This window comes from Lygodium microphyllum, chromosome 20, assembly GCF_053477565.2.
Source record: "Lygodium microphyllum isolate KBCC chromosome 20, Lygodium_microphyllum_v1.1.10, whole genome shotgun sequence".
NCBI classification, from domain to species: Eukaryota; Viridiplantae; Streptophyta; class Polypodiopsida; order Schizaeales; family Lygodiaceae; genus Lygodium; species Lygodium microphyllum.
This window is the reverse complement of record NC_141154.1, coordinates 37387591-37413298: the sequence shown is the minus strand read 5'-3', so window position 1 is coordinate 37413298 and position 25708 is coordinate 37387591. Positions and strand designations below refer to the sequence as shown.

Here is a 25708-nt window from a genome sequence, read left to right as displayed (position 1 = left end):
AACTCGTTACTCAATTCTTATCATCGAAACCAAGGTATGCCATGTGCATGGGTGGGTGGAGGAAGCAAACATCTCCATTGCACAGGCTTGAGAGTTTCTCTGTCGAAACACCTTTCAGGAGGTTATCAGAACAGCTCTACTGAGATTTTGAAGAGGGACATCCCCATCCAGTTCAGCTGACTGCTTGACTTCCATGGCAGTCGAACAAGTTTCCAAGGAGGCACCAGTGAAAATTGTTCAGGATGCATCAGAACCAGTTATTGAAGAAAAGGAAGAGATTTCTCAGGTAATATTCCCACTTTATTTGCACTTTGATTTTCTGGCTTGGGATCTGAAATCAGTTTCTTCTCTATCAATACTCTTGATTATGAGGCACAGGAAGTCATGTCCATGGTTGTTTTCTAGCAGCCAGGCTTTCCATTTCAGCAGACAATGGAGTTTCTAGCGTCGCCAATAGAATGTGGGTGTTTCTCAACCTCATGCTTCAGTAAGGGAGTGCTCCTGTTGTGATGACAAGCACAATTCATCTGTGGATTCCCTAAATCTCTACTGTTAGTGGGGGAGTGCTCTTACAATCTTGTGGGGTTGTGATGACTACTCTCTTCATGCACTTCCAATTTGCATCAGTTCAGTTAGATCTAGACCAGTCTAAAATCAGGTGGATCTGGAAGAGGTTAGTTTGTAGAGCTAGGACATATTGGTAAGGAATATCCTTCTTCAGCCAGTCCTAATTAGTAGCAGTTTCCACATCTCATACCTTCATCAGACTCAGAGTGCCTATTACCATGAGCTCCATTACAACGAGGAGCCGTTGCAGTACCAGTCTGCTCAACAGATGTCCATGACCTAGCCTTTAGCTCCGTGGGGGAGTTTTAAAGCCACCCTGAACTTTGACTTTGGACTCTAGGTGTTTCTGATGCTATGAGTGTATACAATACAATTGGTAACGGTATCTCACAGATGACACTGTGGAATGAAGAAGAATTTGGAATCTAAGATAATGTTGCTGCTTCCCGCAACCTTTATTCACCTTCACAGAGGATGAGGATCTTTAGCTCTTGGAGTACCTCTGCTCTCATTCCATCTAAAGAAATGGTAGGTTTTGCAGGGAGGAGCATTGAGTGTGTATGGCAAACACTCAGACATAGAACTCAGAAACATAGAGAGTGAATGAAATAGTGAATCATGTACAATGTTGATACAATGAAGTGAGCCTCAAAATTCCGGGTGTCTGGGACCAGTACCAACACAAGCAGAGTTGAGCCAATGATGCTGATCAGAGCTCAGAGATGACTGCACTATCCTAGCTGATCAGGTGGCAGCACCTTGAGACACAGTCCTTCGGGCAGAGGGATGTCAGAGAAGAGTCTGGATAATAATGGACAGCAATAGAGGAAGCGAAAGAAGGTAGTCCTTAGGAGTTGTCGATGATGATGAAGTGATCTCTAGGGGCTGCTGTACCAAAATGCAGATGTACACTGGCTGGAGGTAGCTGACAAGAGGTGGGCAATTGGCTAGAATGAGTGCAGTAGTCAAAAACATATGTGAAAGAGGGTGATCATGTTAGCAGATTTGTCAGCTGTGTGAGTCTATGCATGTAGAGGCTGGGCACATTATTTAGGATATTTAGGCATGTTTTGTTTGTACTATTTTATGGTCATTTGTAGCATTTATAATTGGCCGACCAGCATTTTATGCTCCTCCTTTTTCAGCCTATATATTCAGGCTCCTCCTCCTCACTTAGTCACTCATCTGCCATCACACGTGTGGAGACTTCGTGGAGAGAGGAGCTAGTGCTGGTGCCCACGCAGCCAGTGACTCACTGTTGTATGCGATTGTCTCGTGCTGGATATATGGATTCCATTTCGCGAGCATACATCTGAGTTCTCATCTGTATTGTGTTCTTTAGTGTTCTTTCCCTTTCTCTTTTGTCTTGTGTTTCAGCAGTTTATTACAGCATATGTTCATGCTTCCATTGCTGCACCACTTCTGACATGGTATCAGATTTCAGGTTCTATGCTGTGATTTGCTGCTTTTAGGACTGATTTTCTCTCTTGCCGATTAGGCAACAGCTGCTGTCCACCATTCAGCCTGTCCTACATCCCTAGCTGCCTGCATTTTTGCCCAGAAGGCTGCATTTACAGCTGGCGACACCTTTCAGCCTGCAAGCGACATTATTGCTGTATTAAATTTCTGCTCAGCCTGCGTTTTTACATCTGCCGTCATCCTTTTTTACTTTCTGAGTATTTTATTGCAGTGATTTCAGCATTTAATGCCTGCTACTCTGGACGACAACATCTTTTGACATCTGCCATTGTCTGTTTGCTGTTTTCCATTTTCTGCAGTTGTTTTTGTGTGATCAGCTTGCGAGTACTGTGTGTGAACTCATTTTTGTGCAGTCTGTGTTGGTGTTTTGGCTGTGTTTCCTCTCCAAATATCCTCTTTTCTCTACTCTTCTAAATCCTCTGCAGATGGCTCCTCTGTGCATGTCCATTGATGATAAGTTACATGGACGTGATTATCTTACATGGAGTGTTGTGATGAAGGCTTGATTTATACAGAAGCGGTTATGGTACGTGGTTTGTGGAGCTATTGAACGTCCTCAGCGACCTTCTCTTGTTCCAGCTGATTTTGATGAAGACAACCATGAGGAAGCGGTGCTTACATGGAATTCGGACGATGCACGTGCTTATTGTCAGAAGTGGAGCAGCGGTGGAAGCATAAACTGTTAGCCTGCTCTTTTTCAGTCTCAGTCTGTCATCTCCTGGTTGTGAGCTCCTGTCAGAGTCTGACAGGAGACAGAGGAGCTCTGTCAGTGTGTTTTTATGGCTGCTTTAGTCAGCATGCAGCCTTGGGCATTTTACAGCCCAAACTGGGCTGTTTCTGGGCTGACTGCCCATTATTTTGGGCAGTCGGCCAGATCTGGCCACAGTCGGCCAGATCTGGCCACAGTCGGCCAGATCTGGCCATAGTCGGCCAAATCTGGCCAGGTCGGCCAGTTTGGCTGGTCGGCCAGTTTGCTGGCTGGGGGCTATTTATAGCAGCCCCCCCAGTCAGTCCAGCACTTGTACTCTGCAGTTACAGCACTGCTCCCTCCGTCTCCGTCTCCGGCATTGGTGCTGCCTCTGCCTCCAGTCTGTCCTGGTTCCCTCACTGACGCTCCGGGCTGCGTGCAGGGACTGTTCTGTCCATTCCAGTGTATTCAGCATTCATCTCAGTCAGTGCAGACATTCTTCCTTCATTCTCTGCTTTCTCTCTCCTCTCCTCTGTGTTCGTGTTCTTCTTCCGCTGCACACTCTCACATGGTATCATCGCTTGATTGAGAGCACGGAGGACGACCTTCAGGAGAGAAATACCTTACCCTGCTGCCAACAGATCCACAACAGCCAGGCGATTGCTTCAGGCGGCTGCCAACAGGTCCATCCCAGCCAAGCGACTGCATCAGGAGGCTGTACAGCCTGCGTTTGCTGTCCACAGGGGCTGCCACGTCATCCAACGACGCAGCAACCCTGCGTTTGCTGCCAGGCGACCTCTCCTGCTGCTGGGCGACCTCCCTACAGGCTGCGTTTTGCTGCTCTGCAGGTCGCTTCCACCCCAGGCTGCTCCTTTCCTGCTGGCGACCTCTGTCCGGGCTGTTTTCTGGTGCTGGTGTTCTTTTTTCTGGTGTTCGACATCAGAGTTCTTTGGTATTTTGCAGATTGGAAGATGTCTTACCAGTTTTCAGGCTTTGAAGACTCAGAGGATGAGCTTCTCTCTCATCATTCCTCTGAGCGGAGGCGGGACTATCGTGAAGTTCGAAATCGGGAAGAACCTCCTCGCACTCGTCCTTCTTCAGTCCATGCATCTCAGAGGGTTCCATCTACTGCGAAGGTTTCTTCCGTGAAGACTGCATCAGATGTGCGGATGCCTTCCTTGATTCCCTCTATCCAGGTGCCGATTCTCCCTTCCTTTCCGAAGGAAGACAAGTTGGATGGTTCCAACTACTCCCTATGGTCATGCAAGGTGGCTTGCATCCTTGATACCTTTGACCTTTGGGAGCTTGTTTCTTCGCCCATCGACCGACCCCCCGTGGATTCGTCCGATGGCACCTCTATGGACCGTGCAGCCTTATGGGATAGGCTCAACTCTCGAGCCCGTTCCTTTCTTTTTATGAGTCTCCATGATGCTGTTCTTGTACATGTTCACAGGTTAAAGACCGCGGCGGAAGTATGGACAAAGCTTGCGTCTTTGTATCAGCACAAGACATTTGCCCACAAGATTTCCCTGGAGAAGAAGTTGCGGATGCTCAGTCTTGATGGTTCTTCTTCCATGAAGGAGCACATCACGAAGATGGAGGATATGCGAGGCGAGCTAGCCTCTCTTGGTCGTCTGATATCGTCTGAGGATATGGCGATGATTCTGTTGACTCAGCTGCCATCACCCCGTTATGATGTCTTCTACACCAGCCTCATCACTTCGAGGACCCGTGAGACTCTCCTATGGGAGGAACTTTCCCCGCTTGTCTTGGAGCATGACGAGCGACTCAAAGAGGTGGGAGCCAGTGGCTCCACCAAGGCATTTACGGCTGGCACAGGTGGCGGCAAGAAGAAGAAACAAAAGAACGAGAAGGCCAAGGACAAGAAGGAGGAGGACAAGAAGGATGCGAAGGAGAAGAAGCCCAAGTGTCCCCATTGTGGGAAGGGCACTCATCCCGAGGAGAAGTGTTGGCAAAAGTATCCCCATTTGAAGCCTAAGGAGAAGGACTCGAAGGCGGCCCCAGCCACAACAGAATCTGCATTTGTGCATCTCTTTGTTGAGGAAGACACTGCCCTAGCTTCTACCACACAGGAGAAGCCTTGGCTCGTCGACAGTGGAGCATCTTCACATATGACCTTCCGTCAGGATTGGCTTCAGGATATTCGTTCCAGAGGGGGTACAATCACCATTGGTGACAATTCTACAGTTCCTGTTCGCGGAGTAGGGACTTTACCTATGTTTTCTGACAGGCGGTCTTCCTCCGCCAAAGTTCTCTATGTCCCTGATCTGGGCTTTAACCTATTATCTGTGCATGGTCTTACTCAGTTGGGTACCCGGGTCATTTTTACACAGGATGCAGTCACAGTGGAGGATGCTTCTACAGGTGATGCTCTTTGGACAGGTTCACAGGAGGGTGGGCTTTATACGCTCACAGCCTTGGCTGCGCGGACTACCCATGAGCTTGGGCTGCTTTGGCATGCTCGGTATGGTCATTTGAACCTCGATTCTCTTCGCCGGGCTTCTAGGAGGAAGATGGTGGAGGGACTTCCTGATTTCCCTCCTCTTCACACATTATGCCCTAGCTGCTTGCGGGGCAAGCAGCATCGGCAGCCTCACCCGCAGGTTGCTTCTAGGCGGGCTACTTCTCCGCTTGAGTTGGTCCATACCGACCTTTGCGGACCTATGGGCACGGCCTCCCTTGGGAAGGCCAAGTATTTGATGCTGATTGTGGACGATTTTAGTCGTTATGTGTGGCCTTATTTCTTGGAGTTCAAGAGCGAGGCGTACTCCCGTTTCTGTGAGTGGCAGGTGTTTGTGGAGACCCAAACCACTTCCAAGGTTCGTGGTGTTCGAGCTGATCACGGTGGAGAGTTTACTTCTCATCTTTTCTCTCAGTTTTGCAGGGATCATGGTATTTGGGTGGAGTATTCCCATCCGCACACACCATCAGAGAATGGTGTGGTGGAGCGTGCGAATCGGACCATGATTGAGATGGCCCGATCTATGCTGGAGCATAAGAGTCTTCCTCATTTCCTTTGGGGTGAGGCGGTGGCTACAGCGGTGCATATACGCAACCGCTCTCCGACTTCAGCGTTACAGGACATGACTCCGTATGAGGCTTTCTTTGGCAAGAAGCCTTCCGTGTCCCATTTTCGCATCTTTGGGTGCGATGCTTTTGTCCATGTGGACAAGAAGAAGAGGAAGACGAAGTTCGACTCTAAGTCGCGAAAGCTTATCTTCGTTGGTTATAGCACGACTACGAAGGGATATCGGCTCTATGACCCGACGACGCGGACGGTTGAGGTGAGCAGGGATGTGATCTTTGATGAGGCTTCTGCCTCTGAGGATCCGATTGATGGTTCACTTACCGATGTTTCTTCATCATCGACGGACCCCCCCCCCACCTTCTCTCCCTTCACTTCCTTCCAGGATGCCTCTTAGCACCCCCCCTGTTCCTCCTCCTTCGGCTTCCCTTTCCCCCTTGGTGGATGTGCCTTCGTCTACTACGAGCTCTTCTACCGCCACTTCGGGATCTTCACGGGATATAGAGTCTTCTTCAGATGCGGAGGATCTACCTTCACTCGGTGAGGGGGAGACCCTCTCCGATTTGGGTGCTTTACAGGTTCCGGAGACCCCACGGTCTCCCTCACAGCCGCAGGAGTCTCTCAGGATTCCTTTATGGTATCGCCGGCTCATGCAGGATTCAGGTGTTACTCACTTTCCTGCTTCTTCTACAGGTCCACGTCGATCAGCACGTTTACAGGCCCAGCGGGACAGTTCACTATGTGTGAATTATGCTCTTATGTCACAGATTCTTCAGGATTCCGAGCCTTCCACAGTAGAGGAGGCTCTTGCACAGGATATTTGGAGACAGGCTATGCAGGCCGAGCTCGATTCCATCGAGCGAAACCATACGTGGGAGCTTGTACCGCGTCCCGCGAAACGGAAGGTGATTGGTGTGAAATGGGTCTTTAAGACCAAATATCTTGCAGATGGCTCCTTGGACAAGCATAAAGCTAGGCTTGTTGCCAAGGGTTTTGCTCAGCGTGCAGGGTTGGATTACTTTGAGACTTTTGCTCCTACTGCCAGGATGTCCACCATCCGAGTTCTTTTGGCTCTTGCTGCTCACCACCGTTGGCCTGTCTATCAGATGGACGTCAAGTGTGCTTTTCTGTATGGCGTTCTTGAGGAGGAGATTTATGTTTCCCAGCCTCCTGGTTTTCTTGTGCAGGGGAAGGAGGATCATGTCTACAGGCTGCGGAAGGCTCTTTATGGCCTCAAGCAGGCTCCTCGTGCTTGGTACCAGCGGATTGACCGCTTCTTTCTACAGAGTGGCTTTGCGCGCTCCGCTTATGATCCCAACCTCTACTTCCGGGTTGTGGATTCTCTCTCGGTGTTCCTCATTTTGTATGTGGATGATCTTATCATTACAGGGAGCGACACTCAGCAGGTGGAGCATACACGGTCCATTTTACAGCAGGAGTTTGACATGACGGATCTAGGGATCCTTCACTTCTTTCTAGGTCTGGAGATCTATCAGATTGCACAGGGCATTTTTATCTCGCAGCACAGGTACATCTCCGAGCTTCTTTCGGAGTTTGATATGGCTGATTGTCGGCCTATCTCATGCCCCATGGACCCTGAGTCCAAGCTTTTGACAGCTGGAGTTCCTCTTACCGATCCCACCCGTTACAGGTGCCTTGTCGGCTCTCTTATCTGGCTGCTTCACACTCGGCCGGATATCTCTTTTGTGGTGGCTTTATTGTCTTCTTTTATGCAGACTCCTACCCAGGATCACTGGCAGGCTGCCTTGCGGGTTCTTCGCTATTTACAGGGGACTCGATCCTTTGGGATCATGTATGGAGATGGGATTACTCTTTCTGGATGGAGTGATTCTGATTGGGCAGGTGATGTGGATTCGAGACGATCCACTACCGGTTATGCTTTCACCCTTGGTTCTAGTGCTGTCTCTTGGAGCAGCAAGAAGCAGCCTACTGTGGCACTTTCTTCTACAGAGGCTGAGTATCGGGCCTTATGTTCGACCGCTATGGAGGCAGTTTGGCTCCGTCGCTTACTCGCGGAGATTGGCTTTTCCCAGACCGGACCTACGGCGCTGCGCGTGGATAACCAGAGTGCTCTTGCTCTGGCCAAGAACCCGGTGTTTCATGCTCGCACGAAGCACATTGAGGTTCAGTATCACTATGTTCGAGAGCGGATCGTGGATTCGGAGCTGGTGGTGGTCTATTGTCCTACGGCGGACAATGCGGCTGATCTCTTTACAAAGCCGTTGCCTCAGGCCTCTTTGCTTCATCACATGCGGTTCTTGGGTCTTCAGACTCTCCCAGGAGTTGAGAGGAGGTGTTAGCCTGCTCTTTTCCATTCATCTCAGTCAGTGCAGACATTCTTCCTTCATTCTCTGCTTTCTCTCTTCTCTCCTCTGTGTTCGTGTTCTTCTTCCGCTGCACACTCTCACATAAACATGTGCTGAAATAAACTGCTGAAACACAAGACAAAAAGAGAAAAGAAAAGAACACGATACAGATGAGAACTCAGATGTATGCACGGGAAATGGAATCCATATATCTGAACACGAGACAGTCGCATACAACAGTGAGTCACCGGCTGCGTGGGCACTGGCACTGGCTCCTCTCTCTACAGAGTCTGCAGATGGTGAAGATGATAATACTGACTGAGGAGGAGCACTGAGTATAAATAGGCTGAAAAAGTGGGGAGCAATAATGCTGGTCGGCCAGCATTAATGCTGGCCAACTGGTGCATAAAATGCTCCACTGGCATAAAATGTCACACCAGAAAAATACCTAAAATACCTAATAAAAATGCCCAGCCCAGATCAAGCTCAGACTCACACATGAGCTGACAAATACTCTGCTAACACCCTCTCTCAGATCATGGGTGATCTGATACAATACAATAGTACAATGAAAAGGGATTAGAAACTATACAACATAGAACCACCAAGTAGAACCATGGATACCCAAGCAGTGGGTGATCAAGCCACCACCAAGGTGCCTCGGAGAGAACCCGATGTCGATGTCGATCGTACCAAACACCTGAAAATAGAGAAGATCATAGAATGTCTCTGTGTCCATCACCAATGTCTCGTAGTAGCAGATAAGACCATCCTGTCAAAAATGCCCCTGAACATAGGTGACCATGGATTCCCCGTCTTTGGCCAGACCGCCAAAGTGTCCCCTCATGTGAGCTCCAGACGAAAGCCTCCCGCTCTCGGTCAGATAACCAGCTCATCATGAACCTGGATGTCAATCCCAGCTCCAGGATTTGATTCCGCCAGACTGAAGTCGATGCGTCAGGGACGTCCCTCTCTGGAACGTGTGCACCTGTATAAAAGTATAGATGAGGCGCGGCGGCCCCATCTGAACACCCGCTCACACTCCCTCTCTGGCACAAGAGAGTCGTGAGGGATGACCTCATCACCACCACTAGAAAGCAGCCGAGGAAGGGGCCACCAAGCCCTTCCTGCGATCCGAAGAAGAGGATCCCTTCCGCGCCTTGGACTTCACCTTGGTCGGAGGATCTGAGTCGGAGTCTGATGAAGGAGAGGACTCATCGGTAGAGTCAACATCCCGCTTCTTCTTCTGCTCCTTTTTCCTGGAAGCTGCTAACGTCTTGCAGTCCTTTCGCAAATGTCCCTTCTTGCCATAGTGGTAACACTAGGCCTTCGACTTCTTCTTCCCGTCACCCCTCTCTGAAGCTACATAAGCCTCACCTCCATAATGTGCCGGAAGCCGCCCCTGTAATCTCAAGGATGTCTCATGCTCAAGAAGCATCGAGGTCATATGTGTAAAACTGACAGGAGTCGATGATGTCTGCGCCCGCAAAGCATTGGCCACTCCATCAAACTCCGGGGGGAGCTTGTAGAGGACCGTCCCGACGAGATACGCCTCGGGAAGAGCAGATTGCATGTGCCGAAGCTGGTCCTGTACCTGCGTAACACGAAGAAGAAAAGACTGAATAGTATCTTTCGGCTCAAACTTCATCTGCTGGAGCTGGCCATAAAGTGTGACTGCCCGCATGGTGGAAGGTGCCTCGTACATCTGCTGCAACTTCTGCCATACTTCAGGAGATGTCCTACAAGAGGTAACCGCCGGTAAGACCGCTTTAGAAATACACCGAAGCAACGCCGAGTAAGCACGAGCATCGTCCGAGTCCCATGTGAGCACCACTTCCTCATGGTTGTCCTCATCAAAGTCTTCAGGAAGAGGAAAAGGACGGAGAGGTCGAGTAATAGCTCCACAGACGATGTACCATAACCGCTTCTGCACAAACCAAGCTTTCATGACAGCACTCCATGTGAGATAATCAGGTCCATGTAACTTATCATCAGTGGAAGTGCACGGAGGAGCCATATGGAGAGGATAAGAAGAGAAGTAGAGAAGAGATGGAATGTAGAGAGGAAACACAGCCAAAACACAAGCACAGACTGCAGAAAATGAGAGTTCACATGCAATAGAACCCAAAATCTGATCAATAGAAGACAAAATCTGCTGCAGAAAGTCAAAAAAATCAGTCAAAAACTGCCAAAAACAGCAAAAACGGCCTGAAGTAACAGTCACCCAGCCAGGAGAGACGCTGAATCAGCAAAACACAGGCTGTAAACTGGAGAAAAACAGGTAGAAAACTGTCGCCAGCAGCTGCAGATGAAAAATGCAGGCAGCAGAGGGTGCATAGGCAGCAGGCGATGGTAAGACTGCAAAAAAACGCAGGCTGAAAACAGCCCCAAAACAGGTCGCCTGGCTGCGACAGCAGTCGCCTGATCAGCAGGGGTACAAAACAGTCCTGAAATCAGCAATAAAACACAGCAGAAACACACATCCTGAAAACTGATACCATGTCAGAAGTGGAGCAGCGGTGGAAGGATAAACATGAACTGAAATAAACTGCTGAAACACAAGACAAAAAGAGAAAAGAAAAGAACACGATACAGATGAGAACTCAGATGTATGCACGGGAAATGGAATCCATATATCTGAACACGAGACAGTCGCATACAACAGTGAGTCACTGGCTGCGTGGGCACTGGCACTGGCTCCTCTCTCTACAGAGTCTGCAGATGGTGAAGATGATAATACTGACTGAGGAGGAGCACTGAGTATAAATAGGCTGAAAAAGTGGGGAGCAATAATGCTGGTCGGCCAGCATTAATGCTGGCCAACTGGTGCATAAAATGCTCCACTGGCATAAAACGCCACACCAGAAAAATACCTAAAATACCTAATAAAAATGCCCAGCCTAGATCAAGCTCAGACTCACACATGAGCTGACAAATACTCTGCTAACACTTATTTGGCCTCGCTTCGGTGTATTTCTAAAGCAGTCCTCCTGGCGGTTACCTCTTGCAGGACATCTTTTGAAGTATGGACGAAGTTGCAGTTGATGTACTGTGTACACAAAACCTTTCACCATGAGGGTAGTCACTCTTTATGAATAGCTCCAGCAAATTACGTTTGAGGCCAAAGATGCTGTTTAGTCTTTTCTACTTCGTGTGACCTAGATCTAAGACTAGCTTCGGCAAATGCAGTTTACCCCTCCAGAGGCTCATCTTATTGGACTCATACTCTCCAAACTCCCTTCGATGTTCGATGGAGTTGCGAATGCTTTGCGGGCGTAGACATCATCAACTCCTGTTAGTTTTACACATATGACCTCGATGTTGCTTTTGCATGATGCATTGTTGCGGCTACAGGAGAGGCTTTCGTCAGGTTCTAGTGAGGCTCTTGCAACTTGAGAGAGGGGTTTGAAGAAGAAGAAGTTGAAGACCTAATGTTACCATTGTGAGAAGAAAGGTCATTTATAGAAGGACTGCAAAGAGTTAGCAACTTCCAGGAAGAAGCAGGAGAAGAAGACGAAGCGGGATGTGGACTTCTCCGACGAGTCATCATCTGCCTCAGACTCAGATTCTGATCCTTCGGCCAAGGAGAAGTCCAAGGCTCAGAAAGGATCAGCTTCTTTGGATCACAAGAAAGGATTGATGGCCCCTTCCTTAGTTGCTTTCTAGTGGTTGTGATGATGACATCCCTCACGACTCTCCAGTGCCAGAGGGAGTGAGAGGGTGGTGAGATGGGGCAGCCGCGCCTCATCTATACAGCTATACAAATGCACATGATCCAGCAAGGGATGTCCCTGACGCATCGATCAAAGTATGGCAAGTTCAAATCCTAGAGCAGGATTGATGTCTAGGTTCATGATGGGCTATTCGACAGAGCATGGGATTGGTTCCTAGTCATAAGCTCACATGAGGGGACACTTTGGCGGTCTGGCCAACGACGGGAAATTCATGGTCACGTATGTTCCAAAGGCATTTTTGATAGGATGGTCATGTATGCTACTGAGAGACATTGGGACAGACACATAGATATGCTATGATCTTCTCTATTTTTAGGAGTTGGTACGCTCGACATTGATATCAAGTTCTCTCCGAGGCACCTTGGTGGTGACTTGATTACCCACTGCTTGGGTATCCATGGTTCTACTTGGTGGTTCTATGCTGTCTGATTTATGCTTCATTCTCATTGTACCATTGTATTATATTAGATCACCCATGATATGAGAGAGGGTGTTAGCAGATATGTCAGCTCATGTGTGAGTCTATGCATACAGAGGCTGGGCACATTATTTAGGATATTTAGGGATTTTTTTATTTGTGCCATTTTATGGTCATTTGTAGCATTTATGATTGGCCAATGAGCATTTTATGCTCGTTTTTTAGCCTATATATTCAAGCTCCTCCTCACTCAGTCACTCATCTGGCATCACACGTAGAGACTCCACGGAGAGACGAGCAACACAAGAGATTGCACAACACAAGAGAGGAGGGACTACAAAGAAAAGAAGAATATTTCAAAAGAGCTAGAATGAAGGGTCTTCTTCATTGGCAACTCGATCTTGTTCATCATGCAAACTTTCTCCACTAGGAGGATTTAGTCTCTAGGCATATGATAGTTTCTCAACACTTTTGCTATCTTCCTAGTTCTTTGTGACATTTGTACTCTTTTTACCATAATTAATACAATTACTCCTCACAAAAGAAAAAGAACACTGCAAAAGCACTTAGAGGAAGAATGACTAAGAAATAGAATCCATATACCAAGACAAGATAGTACAAGACAATAGTGAGTCACCTATTGAGTGGACATTGGCACTAGCTTCCTCTCTCCAACAGGACTTGCTAATGTCAGAGTATGCTGAAGTGATGATGATAATAATTGAAGAGGAGGGAGCGGTGGCTAGTAAATAGACCAACATTAGCAAAAAGGTAGCCTATCCAAAAAAGTAAAATTAAACAGTTAGGTTGGTCACAAACATGCTTAAATAATCAGGCCCCACCAACACATGCCGAAAAATAATGTGTCTGACCCTCTCATGCATAGACTCACACATGAACTTACTAATCTGTTGGTACCCTCTTAGATTATGGGTGATGAAACTAGCCTTCCTTCTCGGAGAGGGTGGTAAAACCTGATCAATCACTTAATTATAATAATCAACAAAGGAACATAAATTGAAATGCACACATTACCATCATAATCTTGGACATTGGACACCCTGATGGCCCCAAAATTGGTGCCCCTTGTGGTATTTCTTTAATTTGAATTGCTAATGGATGGAGTACAAGCTGAGGTTTCACAATCTCCTTCATTGATCCAAAATCCCCTTGATGTCCCAACCGATCAACAAGCAATTCAGGCCAATTGCCCCTTGATCTTCACCTAGGACTTGTATAAATGGAACCACGAACTGACCAAATGCTGCTCCAAATCAATTGGGATGGGCTAGCATCTCAAACATATGATAATTCCTTGAATTTCAGCTACCGATTTCAGTGCACGATGCCTTTGACTAATGGCATAGGTCCCAAGACAGCTGGTAAATCCTAATTCTTGCAGAAATTTAGGGTTTACAATAGAGTTCTCACTGCTATCCGCCAAATTTGACTGAGAATATCTTTAATCGGCTGAGAAATGCTGAGATCTTTAGAGAATAAGCTGGAGAAAGTGAGAGAATGGAAGAGAGAGAATTTTCTGATTTTCCATGCAAGAAAATCCCAAAATTGGCTGTGCTGCCTACTTGAAACAACCCTAGATGCTGTTGCCTACTGCTAGGGGGGACATTAAATGCTGTCACTAGCCCCCAGTTGCTGTCGGTTGCACCTAAAAGGGTCCAATTCACTGTTGCCTATTCTTGTTCAGTTTGTTGTTGCAGTTGGTTGCCTTTGAAGGTCCTCCAATGGGAGAAAATAAGACTAACAACCTCTCTTTCCTCTGTCCCACCACTAGAACGGCTTGAATGGCTTTCTCTCAGCCCCAAGTAGCCTTCTTCCCCATTGTATGGATATTTTTGCCAAGTGACATTTCTCTAATCTCAATTTTCAGCAATTTTCAGCCAAATAATTAATTTTTAAAATAATCATGAAAATTAATTTCAGCCCTCTGACCTTGCCCAAAATTAATTGTGTTGGTCCACAATTTGAAATGGTAGTCCCTAGTGCCACCACTGACACTTAATGGTCAATTATTATCCTAGAGCCAAAACTGATACCACTTGACATCCATAACCTAGTTGGCGTAACTTATCACAACTTTTGCATTTGACATCTATTGCCTCCTCAAGGTCATTGGCCTATTATTATGAAATAATTGGCATGTGCATCACATGTGCCTTGCAACTTTGCACATTTGATTATTAAATTAATCAAATGTTACTAGTAAGATTAGAGCATCTAAAAAATTTCACGTCCGTATGACAGACCCTCCCTTGAAATCCCTACAATCGTCCTCGATTTGCATTGCATTGTGCCTTGGCAAAAGTATACTGCACTAGATTTTCCATAAGGCATCATAGTCACAACATTGACCATTGTTGTCTAACCATGCTATATCCCAAAACTTGCTGAAAATTTCCAGCGAGTATAAACATAACATAAAGTTGAGAATCAGCTCAAAACTGTTGCTAGAAACTCATTGGATGCATCCATAACTCATGTTTCTCAACTATTTTGACTTCACAACCATAGTAAAGCATATACTTAGCATAAACCATAGCTGAATATGTCAATGGCATTCACTAATCATGGTGCTAGTCCAGAATTGTTGCTAGAAACTCATTGGATGCATCCATAATTCATGTTTCTCAACTGTTCTGATTTCACAACCATAGTAAAGCATATACTTAGCATAAACCCTAGCTGAATCTATCAATGGCATTCACTAATCACGCTACTGTCCATGGAACTAGCTGAAAACCAGATCTGAAAACTGGTCATAAACTGCTGCAAATTTGATCCCAAGCCGATCATAAACTGAGTGCAAAAACCGATCAAAAACCGATGCAATATTGATCCAAAAGTGACCATAATTTGATCTCTAACCGATCAAAAATCGAGCTAAAACTGATCAGCAATTGATCTCAAACTGATCATGAGCTGATGCAAAAACTCATGTCAAGCTGATGCAAATGTATAGTTTCAGTGCTGCGGTGAGACCCATACTCATTTGCATACATCTCACGGTGACTAGTACACTAAGTAGTGGCCTCATGGCAGACATACTGTCTGTTGGGTGTAAAGGCCCTTCGTTATGCTTCCCGTGTATATATTTACTTGCACATGTGAACGCACCCTTACAGTGTAAGTGTATTGTGCCGTAAGTATAAATACATTCTTTTCTTCTTTGTGTGTACCACATTGGTACACACCCTACTCACGTTTTTGCTCTCTCTACACTCTCTAGTGCTGCACTGCGCACACCCCCTTCAAACTGGTATCAGAGCTTTGGTCAAGGCGTGTGTGTCTCCTGAAGTCCATGCAAGTTAGTGTGAGAGTGCACTGCGGAAGAGGGAATACGAACACGGAGGGAGAGAGAGAGAGAAAGCAGAAAATAAGGAAGAGAAATCTGCACTGACTGAAATGAATGCTGAATACAAACGGGAAGGCGGAAGGAGACTGATCAGTCCCTGCACGCAGCCCACAGCGTCAGTGAGGGCACCAGATCAGGCTGATGATGATGGCAGCACCACCACGGGGGAGGAGTGTCGGAATCTGCAAGAAGACAAGTGATCAAGTGGGGAGGGGGGCTGCCTATAAATAGGCAACGGACAAACCCTAACCCTAACCCTAAAATGGGCGCAAACCCTAAAAATGCCCTAAAATGGGCGCCCCACAACAGTGACCAAAAAGTGGCCGGGCAGCCAGTGGCTGCCCACTAAAAGAGGCCAAAAAGAAATACACAACCTAAGACAGCCAATCAAGAGTGACTAGCCTCCCCCATTATAACACATGACAGACATGTCAGAGCTCCTAATGTCCTCGTCTGACTCAGACTGAGGCTCACAGGCAGGAGATGACAAGGCATGACAAACATGACTGCTAACACCCCCTCTCAGATCCTGGATGTGGCTGAAGGCCGAAGAGGAAATAGATCCTGGGGTGGCAAGAGGAATGCCAATGTCGATGAAGTCCGTCGATGTAGACTGCCGCTGAAGGAGCTCCCCTCGATCCTGGGAATCCCCCTCTAAAACACTAGGGGCCAGGGAATCCACAGCCGCATCACCGAGATCGTCCCCCTCTGAAAGGGATGGGGGGTACGAGGGAACCACCGGAGGAGAAGGTGGGGGATGGGAAGGAACCTGTGGAATAGAAGGTGCATAAGCGGGAACGGGTGTAGCAAGAGACTGCCTCGGAGGACCCTGCATCAAAGAAGGGGAATGGAGCCTGTAAAGCCCGCTCTCCTGCCAACCTGTAGATAAGACAGCTCCTGTAGAAGAATCCTCAATAACAACGGCATGCTCGGTGAAGATCACTCGTGTGCCAAGCCTCGTAAGGCCATAAACTGAGAGGAGGGGAAGGCCCAAATACGGAACATGTAGGGCCTGTGAAAAGGAGCTCGAAGGTCGGTCGGTAAACAAAGGCAATGTGCCAACACCACTAATAGGCACCGATAAAATGTCACCAACAGTGACTGAACCCTCGGATGGACGGAGATCCTGTAACAAATCACCTCGGGGAGTCATATGACTCGAAGCACCACTGTCCACTAACCAAGGCTGCGCAGAAGACACTGCAGCCACGGAAGAAGGATCCTCCTCCAAAGCATGGATATGAAGGAACACTGACTCATGGGTAACAGCTGGTGTAGAGGTAGAAGAAGGCTCCGATGTAGATCCACCCTTCGCTCCCGGACGAAGGTGAGGGTACTTCTTCCAACATTTCTCCTCGGGATGTGTCCCTTTCCCACAATGTGGGCACTTCGGTCTCTCTGAATCTGAGTCAGAGCCTGAAGAACTGTCCTTCTTCTTAGCCTTTGACTTCTTCTTCTTCTTCTGTCCTCCCGAACCTGCAACAAAGGCTCTAGTGGAGTCGGATCCACTAGCACTGACCTCTCTGAGTCGCTCGTCATGCTCCAAGACAAGCGGGGATAGCTCCTTCCATAGAAGCTTCTCACGGGTCCTCGATGTAAGAAGGCTGGTGTAGAAGACATCAAACCGAGGCGATGGCAGCTGAGTCAAAAGAATCATAGCCATGTCTTCAGAAGATATCGTCCGACCGAGGGATGCAAGCTCATCCCTCATATCCTGTAATCTGTTGATGTGGTCCTTCATGGAAGGACTATTATCAATAGCGAGCATCCGCAACTTCTTTTCGAGAGATATCCGGTGGGCAAACGTCTTCTGGAGATAGAGAGACGCAAGTTTTCTCCACACGTCTGCGGCAATCTTCAACCTGTGAACATGAACAAGGACAGAATCCTGCAAACTCAGAAAGAGGAAAGATCTGGCTCTAGAATTAAGCCGATCCCATAAGGCTGCACGATCCATAGATGTCCCATCTGCGGGATCCACCTGAGGCCGGGGAATAGGAACAGAAACAAGCTCCCAAAGATCGAAGGAGTCCAAGATACACTCCACCTTGCAGGACCATAGAGAAAAGTTGGAGCCATCCAACCGGTCCTCTTTGGGCAGCTGAGGAAGTACGGGTACCTGTACAGGGGGTACCAAAGGCTGCATCTTCGGCCCACTGGAAGAGGCTCGCCGAGATACATGAATAGAAGGGGGACAGGAAAGAGGAATAGACTCCGGACGACGGTCCTCGTGATAGAAATCACGCCTCTGTTCAGATGAGTGTTGAGACAAAAGCTCGTCATCTGAGTCATCAAAGCCTGTAAACTGATGAGAAGACATCCTCCAATCTGCAAAATACCAAACACCAAAGAAAACTGTGCCGATGCCGAAGAATGACCACCAGAAGGGTCACCAACCACCAGAAGAACCACCAAACTCCAGGAAAGCAGGTCGCCTATCACAAGGAGGTGAAAACGCAGCTGTGTAGGGCACAAAATCCGGAGGGAAAGTTGCCAGGCACCAAAACGCAGCCAAGGAGAAGCGCCAGTTGGAGATGAGCCGCCAGGAGGGAAAACGACCACCTTGGATGCAAAACGCAGCCTGTAGTGGAGTCGCCCAGCTGAAGAGAAGGCCGCCCAGCTGAAAACGCAAGTAGACAGGGGCAGGTTGATGATGTGGCAGCCTCTGGAAGGGGCTGATGCAGCAAACGCAAATGTATAGACCACCTGGAGGGGCCGCCTAGCTGTTGGAGAGAAGGGGGGCAGCAACAGATGATAGGTGTGGTGTCTCTCCAGTCGATGAAGACCTCCGTGCTCTCAGTTTGGCGATGATACCATGTGAGAGTGCGCTGCGGAAGAGGGAATACGAGCACGGAGGGAGAGAGAGAGAGAAAGCAGAAAATAAGGAAGAGAAATCTGCACTGACTGAAATGAATGCTGAATACAAACGGGAAGGCGGAAGGAGGCTGATCAGTCCCTGCACGCAGCCCACAGCGTCAGTGAGGGCACCAGATCAGGCTGATGATGATGGCAGCACCACCACGGGGGAGAAGGAGTGTCGGAATCTGCAAGAAGACAAGTGATCAAGTGGGGAGGGGGGCTGCCTATAAATAGGCAACGGACAAACCCTAACCCTAACCCTAAAATGGGCGCAAACCCTAAAAATGCCCTAAAATGGGCGCCCCACAACAGTGACCAAAAAGTGGCCGGGCAGCCAGTGGCTGCCCACTAAAAGAGGCCAAAAAGAAATACACAACCTAAGACAGCCAATCAAGAGTGACTAGCCTCCCCCATTATAACACATGACAGACATGTCAGAGCTCCTAATGTCCTCGTCTGACTCAGACTGAGGCTCACAGGCAGGAGATGACAAGGCATGACAAACATGACTGCTAACAGTTAGATCCAGCTCATTCGCCACGAGAAAATCATCAGGTCATCACTTTTTGGATCGCATGTGTGCTAGATTGTCAATCGACAGGCCAAAAACCCTTAATCTGGCATAGGTGTAGGTTAACTTTTGCCCATGCAGGCAAGCGCATGTCGTTTTTTGCTTAGGCAGGCAGGCGCATGTCATTTTTGCTTAGACAGACGGTCTGAAACCCTAAGATTAGACAAACACCCCTAAATCCAGACAAACAACAGTTGGTAGCAGCTTCTGGAATAGTCCGACAGCTGTCAAGCCCTCTTGTGGTGACGTGGTAGTCCCGCTGTCAATTCTAGACTGACATTCATTAAATCTGGAGTAATCTCTGGACACTACAACAGTCAGACCTTTTGGGATTTTCTTTGATTTTGCACAATGAATGCTTGTGCAGTGACATTTGACCCAAAACTTGCAAACATTGTACACATTGGCTTTGGAACATTTGGGGCTTTTTATGTATTAGTGAAATTTTGCTCAGCTGAGTTGAATTCACTGACATTGGTGCACGTTTGGACCCGAGAAATTTGGGGCTTTTGCAGAATTTGTTAAATTTCTGCAACATTTGCCCTTATTTGGCACTCAGGAACCTGTATTAATACGATTGGGACAGATTTGTCGGAGAAATTTTGGGATTGTTCACATTGGTGATGTATTTTGCGCTAATTCATGCTTTGGCAATGAAATAATAGTAGATTCATTGTTGAGTGGGAGAAATTCTTACTTCGGATGTATCAAATGTAGTCAAAAGGCAGCTTCCTTTAGTACATGTATTGCTGAATGCTCATTGTGTAGTGAAACAGTGGTATATATAGCTCTTGAGTTGTTGCATATGGGAATTACCACGATGTATTATTGAAGTGAGAGTTGTCTTTTATGCGTACTTATCACATTTTGTGCATGAATATGCTGTAAGCAGCCTATTTGGACTGAAATTGCAGCAAATTATCTGCTTCTTGAATACCTTGAGAAGTGCGTTTTGTGTACTTGCTGTTATATTCAGCAACCTTGCTCTTGGCTGTGACAGTATTCAGCACTTTATTGCAAAAATTTATTGCTGAAAATGGTTGGTAGTGCAATCACTTTTGACACAAAGAATCTTTTCGAGATTCGGAAATTTGATTGTAATGGCTTTGATCTTTGGAAAGATAGTATGCAAGGTATCCTATTTCTGAAGGATTGTGATAATGCTTATCTTCCACCCGCCATAGCTTTTTTCATGCTCTAGATTCACATCTTCTAACATGTTTACATAGACTTGGAGATGAGTACAAGAGTTTTATGTTATCTATGAATACAAAAAATAATACTTTGACTTTGTATATCTAATTTCTATGTTGATACTTGAGGAGAAGAACCTTAGTTTACATTCCTCTTCTTCTCAAAGTAAGACCAATTCTAAATGGATGTTTTACTCTAGTAGCAGAGGTAGAGGTCATAAGTTGAGGCCAAGGTAGAGGTCAGGGTCAAAGTTATGGTGTACAATAAAATAGGGAAGTGTAGTTTTGAGGAAGGGAAGCCAAAGAGGGTGAATTGTAGGTTTTAACCAACTGTTGGTGATAGTAGGAAATGCTAGCATTGTGGTAAGAAAGACCAAGTTTGGGTGAAACTCAAAGCTTCATATGAGAATACGACTCTTGCCAATCAGGTCCATCTCATGCGGAAGTTGGTTACCTTGGAGCTTGATGAGTCCAAGCCCGCGCCTCAGAACATTTGAATGCATTTACTGGGCTTTTGAGTCAGCTATAGGATGTAGGCTTGCAGCCTTTTGATCCCAGTTGAAGGCTCTCTTCTTGCTCATGACTTTACCAAATTCATGGGAAGCATTGATTGTCTCTTTGAGCAACAACTCCAACTTGACTTTTGATGGTGTGCGTGGTTCTATTCTCAATGTGGAGATTAGGGATTGCCACTCTCTATTGCTGCACACACTGCACTCTTGTTGCGCACACCTCCTTCATTGTCAACATAGTACCTTGGATGCATGGTGAATACATTTGAGACCCACCACATACTAAAGCTATCCATAACTGGAGGAGTAGAAGTGCTATCTCCCCTTTGAGCGTTAGTTACTACTCTGGACCCTTGCTTTGCTGAACCTGACTAAGCGTGAACCAAAGTTGGCTCTAATCGAAAGGCATCAATGTAAAGCTACAACAATTGAGGATGGTCTGCCAAGTCATCCTCTTCCATCTACTTTGCATCCATTGGTGAACAGTTTTGAAACATTACCAAATATCTCTTGGAAACTTTACATTTGGTCTTTGTTTCCTTATGTGCCAAAATTTGCTCAAGTACCAAGAGCTCATCTAGCTTCTCAACCTCAGGTTGAATTTCAGCTAATACATCTTCTGGCACATCACCACAAAAAGGTCTTAACAAACTGATATGAAAGGCATTATGTATACACCAATGTGGAGAGAATTTCAGCTGATATGCAACATCGTCGATCTTCTCTAACACTTGGAAGGGCCCATAGTATCTCATACTTAACTTCAAATACAACCTCTCTCTTTCTTTCATCTTTTTCAAATTTGCATTTTCAAAACGCAATAATACATAATCGTCCTCAACAAATTGCAAAGCACACCTATGGTGATCAGCTGTCTTCTTTTGCTTTTCTCGTGATCTCTAAAGTGCATACTTTATCTTTGCATAGGTTGCATCCAAGCTTTCTACATAGCGATTAGCCTCAAAGATCTTATCTTTAGTGTGCAAGATAAGTGGTATCTTCTTGCCATTCTCAACTACCTCAAATGGAGCTTTGTAATGGAACTATGCATTGTGTTGTTGTATGCAAACTCAACCAATGGCAAGTACTGCTCCCACTTGTCAAAAGACGATGTACCAGCAAGATGGTAGGGTTTGCGGGGAGAAACACGGAGTGAACTTGGCAAACACTGAGAAGAGATGAGAAGAGAGAAGAAACTTTGATGAATGGAATGATGAAGATTTGAATCATGGAGTGAATGTGATACAAGGGAACAAGGGTGCCGTAGCACAAGGAAGATGATGAAGATAGCCACGAACCACGAACCACGAACCGCAATGTCCTATTGAAGGGATGTGAGGGCAGTGGAGAGGCTGGAGAGAAGAGGTGACGGATTGAATGAATCAATCGTGAGGAATGAATGAGAGAGTGGCCTATAAATAGACACAGTCAGTTTAGGGTGGTGCCTCTTTTTGGGGCTGCAAACCCTAAACGCAAAACGCAGAAACGCAAAAACGCAAACTGTGGGTGAAGGGGGAAGGGTTTCTTAACACCCCCTCCGAGGCCGAAAAAGGTGAACAAGAGAAGAGTGAGGTGGAGATGCAATGCTACATGCTAAAGAATGCTCATGCAGCGGGTGCCACTTGGACAATGTCCTCGTGGGAAAATTGTTCACTTGCCCAAGCATCCTAGTACAAAGATGATGAAATCATGCAATGCGTACGAGAAATGTCGGACTTTGTGTGGTGCTGAGAACCATAAGGATATGCCCGTACTTGATCTCGGGAGTCGGCTCCATGCTGACCAAGGGACGAAGAAGATCCACCATGGAATTCGAGAATACCACTGGAAAGGAGACCTTTGAAGATAGTCAGGAGATTGGATGAGCTGTAGAACCTGAAACTCAACCTCGGGAGAGAAGCCACTAGCTTCGTGACTCCATGTTGGAAGGAATACAAAGGCCTACTAGCCACCAAGTCGTTGCTAAAGACCCAAGCACCCCGATCTAGGTAGATCCTCTAGATCTTGGGTATGAGTAGAGGAAACGACTGCTCAAAGGAGAGCTACTCCTCGAAAGTGAAAGGTGGTGGTATGTGAAGAACTTCATGGCACATATGGTTCCTCTCTAAATCAGAAGAAGTAGGAGGAGGAGCCCCCTCTTAAGCTGAAGAACTGGAAGCTTCCTCTTAGGGTGAAGTAAGAAAATCCAACTCTGAATCGCAGTTTGAGAGAAAGGGAATCCAACCACTCATGGCTCACAGACTGCGAAGCATCTGATGACGAAGGAAGTGCCATTGGTCGTGCCAAAGAAGGTATCTTGGGCTCAAAAGAAGAAGTCGAAAAGCACCTAGAATTGGCCTCTTGAACTTGAGTGGAAGAGGGTGGGGAAAAAGAATGCTCAGGATGAGCCAAGGCTAGGGAACAGTCATGGGCTCTCAGGAGAGTGGATTGTGGAGGAGATGTAGGCCGTGGAAACCACTGCCGGAAGTGGGTGGGGGAAAACTTTGCGCAGTGGGGAGGGAAGAAACTTTGATGAATGGAATGATGAAGATCTGAATCATGGAGTGAATGTGATACAAGGGAACAAGGGTGCCGTAGCACAAGGAAGATGATGAAGACAACTATGAACTACGAGCCGTGATGTCCTCCTGAAGGGGTGCGAGGGCAATATAGAGGTTGGAGAGAAGAGGTGACGGACTGAATGAATCAGCCATGAGGAATGAATGAGAGTGGCCTATAAATAGACACAATCAGTCTAGGATGGCACCCCTTTTTGGGATTCTAAACCCTAAATGCAAAATGCAGAAACGCAAACTGGAGGTGAAGGGTTTCTCAACACCACTGTGTCTTATGGTTTAATACATAGCATCTATAAAGATCCAACACTGTGGAATTTGCCTCTTTGGATTGAACATCTATTTGTGGATGGAAGGATGATGAGAATTTCCGCGTGGTACCCATATTCTCAAACAACCCTTCCAAAATAAACTAGTTATTCAAGGATCTTGTTTACTGACGATTGGCTTTGAAATACTATGATACTTAAAGATGTGATGCAAAAACAATCGTGCCGTCTAATTAGTTTAACTTGAAAATGATAGTTCATATCCCATCATTCCTTATAAGTGTCTTAGGATGCTCAAAAATCAAATCCATACCAATGCTCTGCCAAGGGTGTCTGAAATAAACAAGGATTGCAACAAACCTAGCATCGTTTGCCTATCATGCTTGACCTTGTAATATATGATGCATGTCGTGACAAACTGCTCTACATCGTGGCTCAAAGCTGACCAGTAAAAGGAATGCTCCTTGGCCTTGACTATGGCATCAATACCTCTATGTCTTGCATACGGAGGAGCATGACTCTAATGATCACTCTAGGCCTCAACTGCTTTGTGATACATAGTTGCCCATGCATCATCAGAAACCCATCTCTAAGCACAAAGTGTTTAATGCCTCTGGCCATTGCAAAGTTGATAATAAACATTAGCAAAATGTGAATCAACAACATTTTGTTTCTTCATGGCATCTAACTCAGTGTGATAAACCATCCCGATGGTTGAAATCTAAAGCTTACGTGACAGTGCATCAGTCATAACAATCTTTTTACCATCTATGTGTACAATATGAAGATGAAAAATAGAGAGAAAATTTGCCCATCTCATATGCTTCTCTGACAACTTTGTTTGCCTCAGAAAGTATCTCAGTATTTGATGATCTGTTTGCACTATAAAATCAGCCCCTAACAAAGAATGCTTCCACGCAAACAATACATAATTATAGCCAAGAGCTCTTTCTCATAGACGTGCAAATTCTTCTCTGCACTATGGAGAAGACAGCTCTCATAAGCCATAACTCGGCCATCTTGCATTAAAATAGTCCCAATGCTGTTTCCACATGCATCACATTGAACTAGAAATGACTTTCTTAGATCGGGCAACACAAGCATAGAATCTAAAGTAATCTTTTCTTTTAACTTTTCAAATGTTGAAATTTTCACAATTGTCCATGTAAATGGTGCATTCTTTTTCTGTAAAGCATGCAATGGAGATGCAATTTCAGGAAACCAACGTACATACTTCCTATAGTAGGAACATAAACCCAAGAAGTTGCAAATCTCATGTACACTCTTCAAAGGTGGCCATGAGTCTATAGCCTTAACCTTTGTAGGGTCCATATGAATACCATCAGTCGATATAATGTGCCCCAAAAATTGGATTTCATGAACAAAGAATTCACTTTTGTTGTCATTAATCACCAGCTTGTGCTTAGGTAACTCATTGAACACAATGTCCAAATACTTTTTATGCTGTCTCATTCTTTGAGTAAATAATCATGTCATCAAAGAAAGTACCCACAAATCCTCTATGTGGCTTGAAGATGCAATTGATTATCTGATTAAAAGTGGTAGGAGCATTTATAAGTTAAAAAGACATGATAAAAAACTCATATAATCCAAAAGATATCTTGAAAGCTTTCTTTGACACATCTTTCGGTCTAATGCATATCTGATGATAATCACTTTTCAGATCTATATGATTGAAAATGATTGCTTGAAACTAGTCTTCCTTCTTGGAAAGGGCGGTAATTTTTTGATTAAGCATTTAACTGTAGCAATTAGCAAATGAATATAACTTGAAATGCAAGATTACCTTAATAATCTCAGACATTGGACATCTTGTTGGCTCCAAAACTGGTGTCTCTTTCAGTATTTCTTTAGCTTGGTTACTGATGGAATGAGTACAAGCTGAGATTCACAATCTCCTTTGCTGTTCCAAAAAGCCTCTTTGTTGTAGTAACAATTAGCAATCAATTCGGGCCAATTGCCCCTTGATTTTTCACCCACTAGACTTGCACAAATGGAATCGCCAACTAGCCAAATGTTGTCCCAAATTACAATGAATGGGTTGGCATTTGAATTCCCTGACAATTACACAAATTTCAAGTACTGAATTCAGTGTACGA

General features: G+C 46.1%; 1 protein-coding gene across 5 annotated transcripts in view; it reads left to right on the top strand.

The window, feature by feature from the left end:
• Window positions 1-25708, top strand: part of LOC148018847 (pentatricopeptide repeat-containing protein At3g09040, mitochondrial-like) — a 46122-nt gene that overhangs the window by 3661 nt on the left and 16753 nt on the right. For 2 of the 5 annotated variants that reach the window (XM_087701553.1, XM_087701554.1), the window contains exon 2: window positions 1-286. The gene's annotated coding sequence lies outside the window, so the exon portion shown is untranslated. Of the gene's footprint in view, window positions 1774-19973; window positions 20044-25708 lie in introns of those variants that run through there. The other 3 variants (XM_087701557.1, XM_087701555.1, XM_087701552.1) reach the window with 3 other exon arrangements.